The sequence below is a fragment of the Pelophylax lessonae genome (assembly GCF_965119305.1).
Source record: "Pelophylax lessonae genome assembly, contig: HAP1_SCAFFOLD_291, whole genome shotgun sequence".
Classification (NCBI taxonomy): Eukaryota; Metazoa; Chordata; class Amphibia; order Anura; family Ranidae; genus Pelophylax; species Pelophylax lessonae.
This window is the reverse complement of record NW_028120053.1, coordinates 142071-154854: the sequence shown is the minus strand read 5'-3', so window position 1 is coordinate 154854 and position 12784 is coordinate 142071.

Genomic DNA, 12784 nt, shown 5'->3' with positions numbered 1-12784 from the left:
CTTCTGTCGGGAATAGTGGGATTAGACACTTCTGTCGGGAATAGTGGGATTAGACACTTCTGTCGGGAATAGTGGGAGGAGAGACTTCTGTCGGGAATAGTGGGAGAAGACATTTCTGTCGGGAATAGTGGGATTCCCTGCGGCCGGCGAGAGCCTCAGTTCTATTCCTCTTCTACCTGTGGCGGCGGCATCTATATAGTGTGGGCAGCAGCCTGTGACAGCTTGCAGCTTCACAGCCAGGTGCGCGTTGCGCATGCGCAAATGACATTGTGCGTCCTGAGTGGACGGGCACAAAGCACCAAGCTTTCCTCAGCAGAAAGGGAGAGAACCCCACCAGACTCACCACCCAGCAGAAACAGGCACTTGCAAGCACCAGGATAATCTGCACTGCATGCACAGTGATCAGGAAGTAAAAAGATCTAGGAGTCAGCACCAGGGGATGAGGAGGGGCTCCCACCGCCGAAAACACCACCCACAGGTCTCCACTGTCATGGTTGCCTCTATTTTCAAAGGCAAACCACCGCAAAATGGCCACCGGACTACACAAACGTGGCCACCGTGCATGGGTACACAGGCTACAACAAAATGGAAGCACCACAAGGCTTCCAGGGACTCAGGAGGGATCCCTAGGCTTCAAGGACAGACCCAGGCAGGAAGGGGGGCTCTGGCAGGCACCCCCACCAAGTTAATTCCCCCCCAGCCCCCATTCCCAGTAATAGCGCCTTGCCCCACCTTAGGAGGTAGACCAAACCACCAAAACAGCCCCAGCATAAGTGGAGGGTAGGATGGGGTAGAGATGAAAGGGGGATGCCTGACGGGAAGGAGGGGAACCCGGGGGTCCAACCATCCCAAGGAGGGGCCACATCCACCCCAAACCCCTTCGGGGGGGGGGCGCAGCTACTCACCATACCAGGGACCGGGTGGGCACCGCTCCAAACAGAGCCCCTCTCCATCGAAATGGGAGGGCTGTCGGCCAAGAGGAACGCTACAACTCGGGATGGGACCCAGTCGTATGCGACCTCGTGAGGCGTTTAATTCGCAGGCCAGCCCCATCCAGTGGGGCTATGTCGTGGCTGACCTAACGCGGAGCTGAGGTCTGCGCACGCTCGCTGGCCACACGGGTGACCACTGGATCTGGATTATCCAGCCCATCGCCCAGTCCAGCAGTTGATTGTAGATCTCACAGGAAAAAGAAAACAGGAGAAAAAAATGGATTTTTGTAAAATCTTACCGTAAAATCCTTTTCTCTTAAGCTCATTGACAGACGTAGTCCTCTTGATTAATATCAAATCGGGTTATACTGCCCTCTACAGGAGTATGACAATAGGCAGAAGGAAAACGTTCTGGCCACACCTTAGGGGCAGTCCCAGAGGGTATATCCTCTCACTTCCTGCTACAGGATGTCAGTTATGTCACAAAGCAGTGTCAGAGAATTTAACCCAACTCAAAAGTAGAGGGGCGGGTACTGCGTCTGTCAATGAGCTTAAGAGAAAAGGATTTTACGGTAAGATTTTACAAAAATCCATTTTTCTCTGTCGCTCATTGACAGACGCAGTCCTCTTGATTAATATCAAATCGGAACGTCCCAAAGCAGTGCCACAAATGAGGGGTGGGATAACAGAAATCAAAATTTAAATCCAGAAGGCCCAACCGGTGCCGACTAGAAGTCTTAAAGGCTCATCAGACAAAAGGATGAGACTCAACTGAAAACCCAACAGAAAAAACCCTCGAGGTAGACCCGCTGTCTCCTCAAATTGCGGCCAAAAGAGGCATCCGACGATGCCATCACATCAACTTTATAAAATTTTGTAAAGGTATGAACCGACGACCAAGTAGTCGCCTTGAAAACCTGGACCACTGACGCCTAATGGCGGAAGGCCCAGGAAGCACTAAGCGCCCGAGTGGAGTGCGCCTTAACAGGGAACGGAGGATTCCGACCCTTAATAGAATAAGCCTGTACCACCGTCTGTCTGATCCATTTGGAGATAGTCGCGGCAGATGTAGGCAACCCCTTTTTGGGGCCATTCGTGATCACAAAAAGTGAATCCGTTTTACGAAACGAGTCTGTAGTTTTCAGGTATACCCTGATTGCCCGAACCACATCCAAGGAATGTAACGCAAACTCCCGAGGATGACTGGGCTTAGGACACAGGGAAGGCAATACAATGTCCTCATTCAGATGAAACTCTGAAACCACCTTAGGAATGAAGGATGGATTCGGACGAAGAACCACCTTATCCCTATGAACCACCAGATATGGGGAACGACAAGATAATGCGGCCAGTTCTGCCACCCTGCGTGCAGAAGTAATGGCCACCAAGAAGGCCACCTTCTGGGATAACGTAAGCAAGGGAATCTCCCTGATATTTTCAAAGGGAGGTTTCTGAAGAACCGACAACACCAAATTAAGATCCCAGGGCGGTAAGGGCGCGCGCACTGGCGGAGCCAGGTGCCGCACCCCCTGGATGAAATTCCGCACCTATTGCAGAAAAGCCAAGATTCGGGTCACCGAATAGGCACGTGGAGGAAATCCAAGGGATTCACACCACGCAATATAAGACTTCCATATGCGATGATAGACTTTTCTGGAAGTCGCTTTCCTTGCTTTAATTAAAGTAGGAATAACTGAAGTTAACAATCCCTTGTCCTTCAGCACCTGGGTCTCAATAGCTAGACCGTTAAAGCCAGCAATTGTAATCCCTGAGACAGCAGATCCTCCCTGAGAGGAAGTCTCCAAGGAGCGTCCGCGACCAGCCTGACCAAGTCGGCGTACCCGGGTCGACGAGGCCAGTCCGGAGCTACCAGAATAACTGGAATTCCTTCCACCTCTATCTTGCGAAGAAGTTTCGGCAGTAACTTGAGAGGAGGGAAGGCATACAGTAGCTGATACTGTACCCACGGGGCGACCAGCGCGTCTGCTGCGTCCGCTAGAGGACCTCGGGAGCAGGCTACAAAACCTCCGCACCTTCCTGTTGAGCCGAGATACCAACAGATCCACATTCGGGGTGCCCCCAATGAAAGCACAGCTGGTGAAATACTTCTGGATGAAGAGGCCATTCCCCTTGATCCAGAATCTGACGGCTGACATAATGTGTCTGCCGATCTTCCACCCCCGGAGTGAATACCGCGGGGAGAGCCGGAACAAACCGTTCCGCCCAATGAAGAATGCTGGCCACCTCTATGGCCGCCAGGGCACTCTTGGTGCCCCCTTGGTGATTGACATAAGCCACGGCCGTGGCCTTTTCCGACTGAATCCAAACCGGGTTGCCCTGAAGCTACTCGGTCCAGTAAATCAGACAAAGTCTGATCGCTCTCAGTTCCAATACATTTATCGGTAACCTGGATCCTATCGGAAGAGATGACTTCCCCTAGTTGAGCATCAGAGACCGAAGCCACCAGACCAGAGACTCCCTGGTCCGCCCCCTCAACCGAATCCGATTGTCCAGGGAATCGGGATTCCGATTCCATTTGAGAGGAATCTCCTTTTGGAGAATTCGGGTATGAGACTGGGCAAACGGTACTGCCTCTAAGGAGGCCACCATCAGTCCCAGGACCCTCATGCGAGTCCGAAGGGAAGGCCAGTTGAAGGACAGCAACATCCGAATCGTACACTGAATCTTCTGGGGTTTTCCGCAAGGAGAAACACTCTTGCCAAGGATGTATCCAAAGTTAGGCCCAGATAGTTCAGTCTCCTGGTGGGAACCAGGGATGATCTTTGGGAGAAGCGAAGAAAGCGCTGATGTCCTGCGAAGATGGGGATATGAAGATAGGCATCCTTGCTGTCTCTGGACGCCAGGAAATCCTCCTGATGCAGGGAGGCCACCACTGTACGGATGGACTCCATCTTGAATTTTTGTACCCAGACAAAACACTTGAGTGCTCTTAAGTCCAGAATTGGACGCACCTTGCCCTCCTTTCTGGGTATTGTGAATAGGTTCGAATAGAACCCCTGCTCAAGGAACGGGAACTACCACTCAAGTCCATTACTGCCCCCCGCAAAGCTTTTAAGCAATCTGGGGATGGTCGAATGTTGGAAGGGAAGAATCGCACCGGTAGAAGTGATCGAAACTCGATCTTGTATCCCGACCGTATGACCTCGCGAACCCCTTTGTCCAGGATTCTGGAAAGCCATGGATCCGGCAACCGGTGAAGGCGTCCCCCCACCCCAGAGATGGGTGGGGGCGCACCACCGACCAGCACTTTAACCACAACACGCGTCTGAGGACCACTGCTGAAACCGATGCACGCCCTAACAAGGGAGTGGCGCCCAGGGCGGCGTCACAGATGTGTTAGTGAAACTAAACCAATGGCAACCACTGGCCTAAAAGTTGACCCTATCAGGGAAAAAATGGAGCGGGATTCCGCTTCCATTTTACGATCCACCGGATCCCTAAAGGATGGAGCGTCCTCCAACGGGATAACAGTGGCTTTATTTAGTCTGGAAATCGGTGAGTCCACCACTGGTGGTACCGTCCATCTTTTAAAGAGGGATTCCTCAAACGGATAGCGCCTAGCAATGCGTTTGGAAATAGCAGGGGTTCGTTTCGGACGATCCCCTTCTTCTTTAATTAGATTACCAAAACATTTGGGCAAGGGAAAAACTTTCGCCATCTTTAGTAGGCTTGCTGGTAGCAAAGGGAATTACAGAGTCAGCTACCTCTGCCGGCGTAACCTCCAGACTTAAGGCTTCCCGGATAGACATGACTAGTGCGTCCCCCAATGCTTCTTCTTGCGCTATGGCGGAGGCAGAAACGTCCTCCTCACTGTCTGAGGAGACCGTACCTGAGACAGCAGCCCCAGAAGAGGGACCTGCAGCTGCAGTGACCAGCTCAGAATCCGTATCTGAAGTGTCAGATGAAATAGGGGTAGGCGGGGGTCGCTTCCTTGACCTCTGTCCCTGACAGGCCACCTCCACCCGGGATACCAAACACTCCAAAACTGCTGATAATGCATCAATCACAAGTGGGGCACTGGAGGGTCCTGCGGCCACCTCGAGGGGATCAGGTGGGGATACATGTGTGGCAGGGTCCCTGATTATACAAGACACTTGCCAGCAAACAAAAAAAATAATTGCAAAGAAAAACTTTTTTTTTTTTTTTCGTAGTCCCCCAGCGCAACAGGGCCCCTTAGTGTTACCTGCTTGGACCCCACAGAGAGAGAGAGACCCCAAGGCTCACCACCTGATGCACAGAAGTTTCTATCAACCTGCTCCCAGCACTGTCTGTTACAGACAGGAAGTCGTTGGCTCCTTTTCCCGGGTAAAGGAGGCGGCTCCGCCCCTTACACGCCTTCCGGCGCCTCCCATACTACTCCTCGAGGTGTTTGGTCATCTCCAAAATGGCCGCCCCCATGCTGGAGACACGAGGCTACGCCAAGATGGCGGCCCCACGCAACCTGCGCCTGTGGAAAGATGGCAGCGGCCTGTGGGAGGATGGCGGCCTGTGGGAGGATGGCAGTAGTCCAGGCACAGGCATCGGCCTGTATTGCACCTTATGTATCAGGTAAGATGCTATCACCCTTTTACATGGCCATCCTAACAGTAATGCCAGCCACTGACTTCAGTCATGGTCCCTTACAGTGCCCCTCATACAGTGACTTCCGATTGTCAGCTCCCAAACCAAGCCTTCTGGTTCCTATTCACTAAATCACCCTCAAGAGGGGGATCTTGTGATACCTGTTATAGGATATAGGGGGATCCAGGATTATAAAGGTCCGGTCATCCCAGGGAGGGACCCGCGTCCACCCACAAACCAGACAGGGGGAGAGGGGGAACATTTTACTCACCATACCGGAACAGGCGGGCGCCAACTCCTGACAGAACCCCTCTCCACCGAGGTGGGGGGGCTGTCGACCAATACGGACGCCGTGACTCAGTTTCCAACTGGTCGTCGGCGTCCAGGCGAGACGTTTAACTCGCAGGGTCAGTCCCCGTCCAGTGGGACTATGTCGTGGCCGACCCAGCGCGGAGCTAGGGCCTGCACGCGCTCGTAGGCTGACTAGGGTGACCACTGGATCTGAACATCCAGCCCGTCGCCCAGTTTCAGCGTACTTGCTTGAAGATCTCACAGGAACAACTGGAGAAAAAAGCTGCCTAAAAAAAGTTTTTCTAAAAAATCTTGCCAGGGCCAAAGATCCCAGCAAGGAACTTAGGTCCTTACTCCTAACTAGACAGAAAAAAACTGACATCCTGTAGCAGGAAGTGAGAGGATATACCCTCTGGGACTGCCCCTAAGGTGTGGCCAGAACGTTTTTCTTCTGCCTAGTGTCCTACTCCTGTAGAGGGCAGTATAACCCGATTTGATATTAATCAAGAGGACTGCGTCTGTCAATGAGCTACAGAGAAATGTAATCTAAAAAGAAAAACTTTGCCAGGACCAGAGATCCCAGCAAGGAACTAGGTCCTGACTAGGCAGAAAAAAAAAACTGAGCGCCTATAGAAGAGAGAGGGAGTATACCCCCCCCCCCAGGGACTGCCCATAGGCTTAGCCAGTTTTTTTTTCTGCCTAGTGTCCTACTCCTGTAGAGGGCAGTATAACCCAATGGTTATGAACATCAGGAGCTGTGTCCGTTGATAAACGAAAGAGAAATGAGAGGTAGGGAAAATAACCTAAGAGAGCTTAACCAGGACACAGGAGCCCCATCTGAACAACAAAAGTTTAAAGAAAAATACCCCTCAAGAGGGAACAGCCCCTCTTAAACAGCAACCTGCAAAACTTTGTGGCCAAAAGAAGCATTCGCAGATGCCAAAGTATCTACCTTATAGAATTTTGTGACGGTATGCACCAACGACCAAGTGGCCGCCTTGCAAACTTGCGATATTGATGCCTGATGACGGAAGGCCCAAGAAGCAATCAGCACCCGAGTAGAATGCGCCGTGACAGGGAAAGGTGGAACCTGACCTTTATTGGAACAGACCTAAGTCACCGTATGTCTGATCCATCTGGAGATGGTGGCCAAAGAAGCGGTCAGCCCTTTTCTTGGTCCGTCCATATTCACAAAAAGCAAGTCTGACCTCCGAAAGAACTCAGTAGCAAGGTATGCAAACCAAATTCCTTGGGATGAGCCGGCTTGAGACACAAGGAAGGCAATACAATGTCCTCATTCAAATGGAAGTCCGAGACAACTTTGGGCAGGAATGATGGACAGAGACGAAGAACCACTTTATCTCTATGGACCACTAAATAAGGACTGCGACAGGATAATGCCGCCAATTCCGATACCCTGCGAGCCGAGGTAAAAGCCACCAAGAATGCCTTCTGGGATAACATAGGCAAGGGGATCTCCTGAATATTCTCAAATAGAGGTTTCTGGAGAACCGAAAGTACTACATTTAAATCTCATGGCGGCAAAAGAAACCGCACAGGTGGAGCCACGAGTCGAATCCCCCAAATGAAGGGAAGAACTAAAAAGTGAGTGGCTAGGGGTCGCTGAAAGAAGATTGCCAGGGCAGACACCTGGCCCTTGATGGTACTCAAGGCCAACTTCTGATCAACGCCCCGTTGAAGAAAGGTTAAGGTCAGAGCCACAGAAAAGGATCGAGAATGAGCGCCAATCGTCTCATACCATCGTACGTGGAAAGTGTACATTTCTTGGTGTATCTTGCTGGAAGATGACTTCCTCACCTTCGCCATAGTAGGGATCAATGATCCAGACAGATCTCTATCCCTCAGTACCTGGCTTTCAATAGCTAAGCCATTAAAACCAGCGAATGTAAAGCAGGGTGGTAGATCAGCCCTTGGGACAACTGGTCTTCTCTGAGAGGAAGGCCCCAAGGAACGTTTATGGCCACCAGACTGATTGGAAGATTCTCGCCCTTGATTCTTCGCAGGAATTGCGGAAGAAACCTGAGCCAAGGATGATACTGGCCTTACCGTGGATCTTGGATGCCTGTGGCATCTGCCAGAGGAACCCGTGATCTCGCCACAAACCACAGTATCCTCCCCTGGAGCCGAACCTGCTAATAGAGCTGCATGTAGGGCTGTGCAAACAGGACTGTCTTGAAGGTGGATACCACCAGACTCAGTTCTCTCTCCCATTTTGCATACAGGTTCTATCTGTGTGACAGCAGCCGGTGAATCACGACCTATGGTTTCTGAAGTTTGTCCAGAGGAAGAACCACCCTGGTCAGAATAAGATTTAGACCTAGGTAAATCAATTTCCTGGAAAGGGGGGACCTTAGGTAGTTCGGACATCACCTAAACCTTTGCAGGAATTAAATCCGCACAAGGAGACTCAGGACCTAAAAAACCTGAAAATGACAAGCTTTGTCCCCCTTTCTGGGTACCCCCAAGATAATAATTTTGTGAATTCCCTTGACGCTCATGAAGGAGGTCCACGAGGCCGGAAACCAGCGAAGATTTCCCCCCACCCCAATAATGGGTGAGGGCAGACGTTCATGCTGAAGGGGTCTTGTCTGCAGGTCCGGAGAAGCTAGCTCTAGACTTACCAGACCAAGGATGCTTGGAACCTTCCGGGGAAGATTTGAAATAAAAAATTTTCATGCTTCTGGGACGGAGAATAAGGGAAATAGATCTATGTGCTGACAAGGAGGGCCCCATTTTGCGATGAGGCTCCTTCCTTTTCCTAGACTGTGGCAGGAAGGTACTCTTCCCCTCCATGATACCCTTAGTGATGTCATCCAGTGTAGCCCCAAACAGACGACCCCCAAGGGCTCTCCCTACCGATCAGAGGAGCGCCACGAATTCGGACCCAGCTTCATCATGGATGCCATCCTTGTTCATATGTTCCGGGCACAGGAAGAGGAAACTGAGGAGGAAGAAGAGGCACTTCGACATCCCAACGAGGCTTCGGTCATCTCCAGCGTCTCCGGGGCTAAGGAAAAATGGCCCCGTGACATCATCGGGCTACACAAACATGGCCACCATCTGGAGACCAGCCAGACTAAGGGAAAATGGCCCACATGACATCGGGCTACACAAACATGACGACCAGCCATACTAAGGGAAAATGGCCACCATCAGCTACAGCATGTTGCCAGGATCTTCCCTGTGCCCTCTGCAATGCTGCACCCTCTGCAAGGGAACCCCCCTCCTGAAGGTAGTTACATGTTAGGGAAGACTCTGCTGCGCACTCTGCACTGGGACCCCCCCTGCAAACAGTGGGGCATGCACCCAGGGAGTCTCCTACACGGGGACCCCTCCGGACTACCAGGGCAGGACACGTTATCCCAGGACAGAGTGGGGATAGCAGGCGTCTCTGCTGCATTCTCTGCCCTCGGACCCCAAGCAGACTCAAGGACCAGACAGGGGGGAAGTGGAGTAGTGGAAGCCCAGCTCACTGAGGGATTTTTAAGGATGGGAGGAAGGAACCTGGAGGCAGGTCTGACCGTCCCTGGAGGCTACCCGCATCCACCCCAAAAAAAACGCCAAAAGGGGAGAGGGGGACTGTATTTACACTTCCATGGTGCGAGTAATATGCTCAAGACAGAATCCTCACCACCAAAGTAGGGGAGCTGTCGGCCAAGGGAATGCTGCGACTCAGACCCAAGCCCGGGCCTATGCGACCCTGCGATACGTTTAACTCGAAGGGGTTAACACCAGGGGCAATCAAAGGGTTAAATATGTCCCTAGGGGGTGCTTTTTAACTGTGTGGGGGATGGACTCACTGAATGAACACACACATACCTGTGTTCCTAAATAGCAGGAACACCGGATCCCTGTGTGCATCTGTGACAAAACAGCGGTCTGTCTTGTGTACTTCTGTCTCCATGGGGAGCGATTGCGGGTGGTCGGCAGACATCCCATCGGTGACCAGAGGGGGAGCCAATCAGCGTGTGTGTGCACCTCTGGCCGCCTCTATCTATTGCACGAAGCGACCTACAGGTATGTTGTTTGGTGTAATAGAGCCGACCTGCTGCAGGAAAACTATGGCCGCCACCTATACACCACGGCAGGGCGGCCACCACATCTATACCGCGGCAGGGTGGCCGCCACCTATACACCGCGGCAGGGCGGCCGCCACCTATACACCGCGGCAGGACGGCCACCACATCTATACCGCGGCAGAGCGGCCACCACCCATATACCGTGGCAGGGCGGCCACCACCTATATACCGCGGCAGGGCAGCCACCACATCTATACCGCGTCGGGGAGTCCACCACATACACACTGCGGCGGGGTGTCCGCCACCTATACACTGCGGCAGGGCGGCCACCACATCTGCAGGGCGGCCACCACCTATACACCGCGGCAGGGCGGCCGCCACCTATATACTGCGGCAGGGCGGCCGCTACCTATACACCGCGGCAGGGTGGCCAACACCTATACACCGCGGCAGGGCGGCCACCACATCTATACCGCGGCAGGGCGGCCACCACATCTATATCGCGGCAGGGCGGCCACCACATCTATATCGCGGCAGGGCGGCCACCACCTATACACTGCGGCAGGGCGGCCAACACCTATACACCACGGCAGGGTGGCCGCCACCTATACACCGCGGCAGGGCGGCCACCACATCTATATCGCGGCAGGGCGGCCACCACCTATACACTGCGGCAGGGCGGCCAACACCTATACACCGCGGCAGGGTGGCCGCCACCTATACACCGCGGCAGGGCGGACACCACATCTATATCGCTGCAGGGTGGCCACCACCTATATACCGCATCAGGGAAGCCACCACATACACACTGCGGCGGGGCGTCCACTACATTTATACTGCTTCAGGGAGTCCACTACATTTATACTGCGGCGGGGCGGCCCGGATGCGCAGTCAGGTACATGTACGTGATTTTGTGCAGGTGATGTCGGGGGGGGGACTCAGCGGGTCCATGTGCTGTGATGGCTGTTAGGACCCGCCGATCGTTCGGAGGAATGACAGAACGGCGGTCTTCTTATGTAACAAAGCCAAGAGAGATCTTGTGTTTCAGCTGAGTGGATTCACACAGATCTTGCTTTTCCTCCAGTGCATCCCCTCCCCCCACACTTAGAAAGCACCCCCTAGGAGCACACATTTAACCCCTTGATCACTCCCTGATGTTAACTCCTTCCCTGCCAGTGCCTTTAGTACAGTGACAGTGCTTTTTCTTTTAGCACTGATCACTGTATTGGTGTCACTGGTCCCCACAAAGTGTTAGTGGCAGATTTGTCCACCGCAATGTAGCAGTCCCGCTAAAAATCACTGATCTCCGCCATTACTACTAAAAACAATAAAAATTACATAAATGTATCCCATAGTTTGTAGACGCAATAAAACTTTTGTGCAAACTAATCAAAGTACAATTTTAAGGATTTTTTTTTTCCCCCCAAAAAGTAGCAGAATACAAATTGGCCTAAATTGATGAAAACATTTGATTTTTTTTTTTTTTTTTAATTATTGGATGTTTAATAGCAGAAAAGTAAAAAAAATTTAGTTTTTTTTAAATTGTGGTTCTTTTTTCGTTTATAGCGCAAAAAATAAAAATCGCAGATCGCCGCCATTACTAGTTAAAAAATAAATAAATAAAAATGACAGAAATCTTTCCCCTAGTTTGTAGATGCGATAACTTTTGCGCAAACCAATCAAAATACGCTTATTGCGATTTTTTTTTACCAAAAATATGTAGCGGAATACAAATTGGCCCAAATTGATTAAAAAATAGGTATTTAAAAAAATGTTTATTGGATGTTTTATATCAGAAAGTAAAAAATATTTTTTTTTTTTAGGGTCCTATTTTTTTTTTTAATTTTGGTCCCCTAAATAGGACACAGAATGGGTCCTGACACGGGCCTGGTCCCCTAAATAGGACACAGAATGGGTTCTGACACTAGCCTGGTCCCCTAAATAGGACACAGAATGGGTCCTGACACGGGCCTGGTCCCCTAAATAGGACACAGAATGGGTCCTGACACTGGCCTGGTCCCCTAAATAGGACACAGAATGAGTTCTGACACTGGCCTGGTCCCCTAAATAGGACACAGAATGGGTCCTGACACGGGCCTGGTCCCCTAAATAGGACACAGAATGGGTTCTGACACTGGCCTGGTCCCCTAAATAGGACACAGAATGGGTTCTGACACTAGCCTGGTCCCCTAAATAGGACACAGAATGGGTCCTGACACTGGCCTGGTCCCCTAAATAGGACACAGAATGGGTTCTGACACGGGCCTGGTCCCCTAAATAGGACAGAGAATGGGTTCTGACACTGGCCTGGTCCCCTAAATAGGACACAGAATGGGTCCTGACACTGGCCTGGTCCCCTAAATAGGACACAGAATGGGTTCTGACACTGGTCTGGTCCCCTAAATAGGACACAGAATGGGTTCTGACACTAGCCTGGTCCCCTAAATAGGACACAGAATGGGTCCTGACACGGGCCTGGTCCCCTAAATAGGACACAGAATGGGTTCTGACACTGGCCTGGTCCCCTAAATAGGACACAGAATGGGTTCTGACACTGGCCTGGTCCCCTAAATAGGACACAGAATGGGTCCTGACACGGGCCTGGTCCCCTAAATAGGACACAGAATGGGTCCTGACACTGGCCTGGTCCCCTAAATAGGACACAGAATGGGTTCTGACACTGGCCTGGTCCCCTAAATAGGACACAGAATGGGTTCTGACACTGGCCTGGTCCCCTAAATAGGACACAGAATGGGTTCTGACACGGGCCTGGTCCCCTAAATAGGACACAGAATGGGTTCTGACACTGGCCTGGTCCCCTAAATAGGACACAGAATGGGTTCTGACACTGGCCTGGTCCCCTAAATAGGACACAGAATGGGTTCTGACACTGGCCTGGTCCCCTAAATAGGACACAGAATGGGTTCTGACACTAGCCTG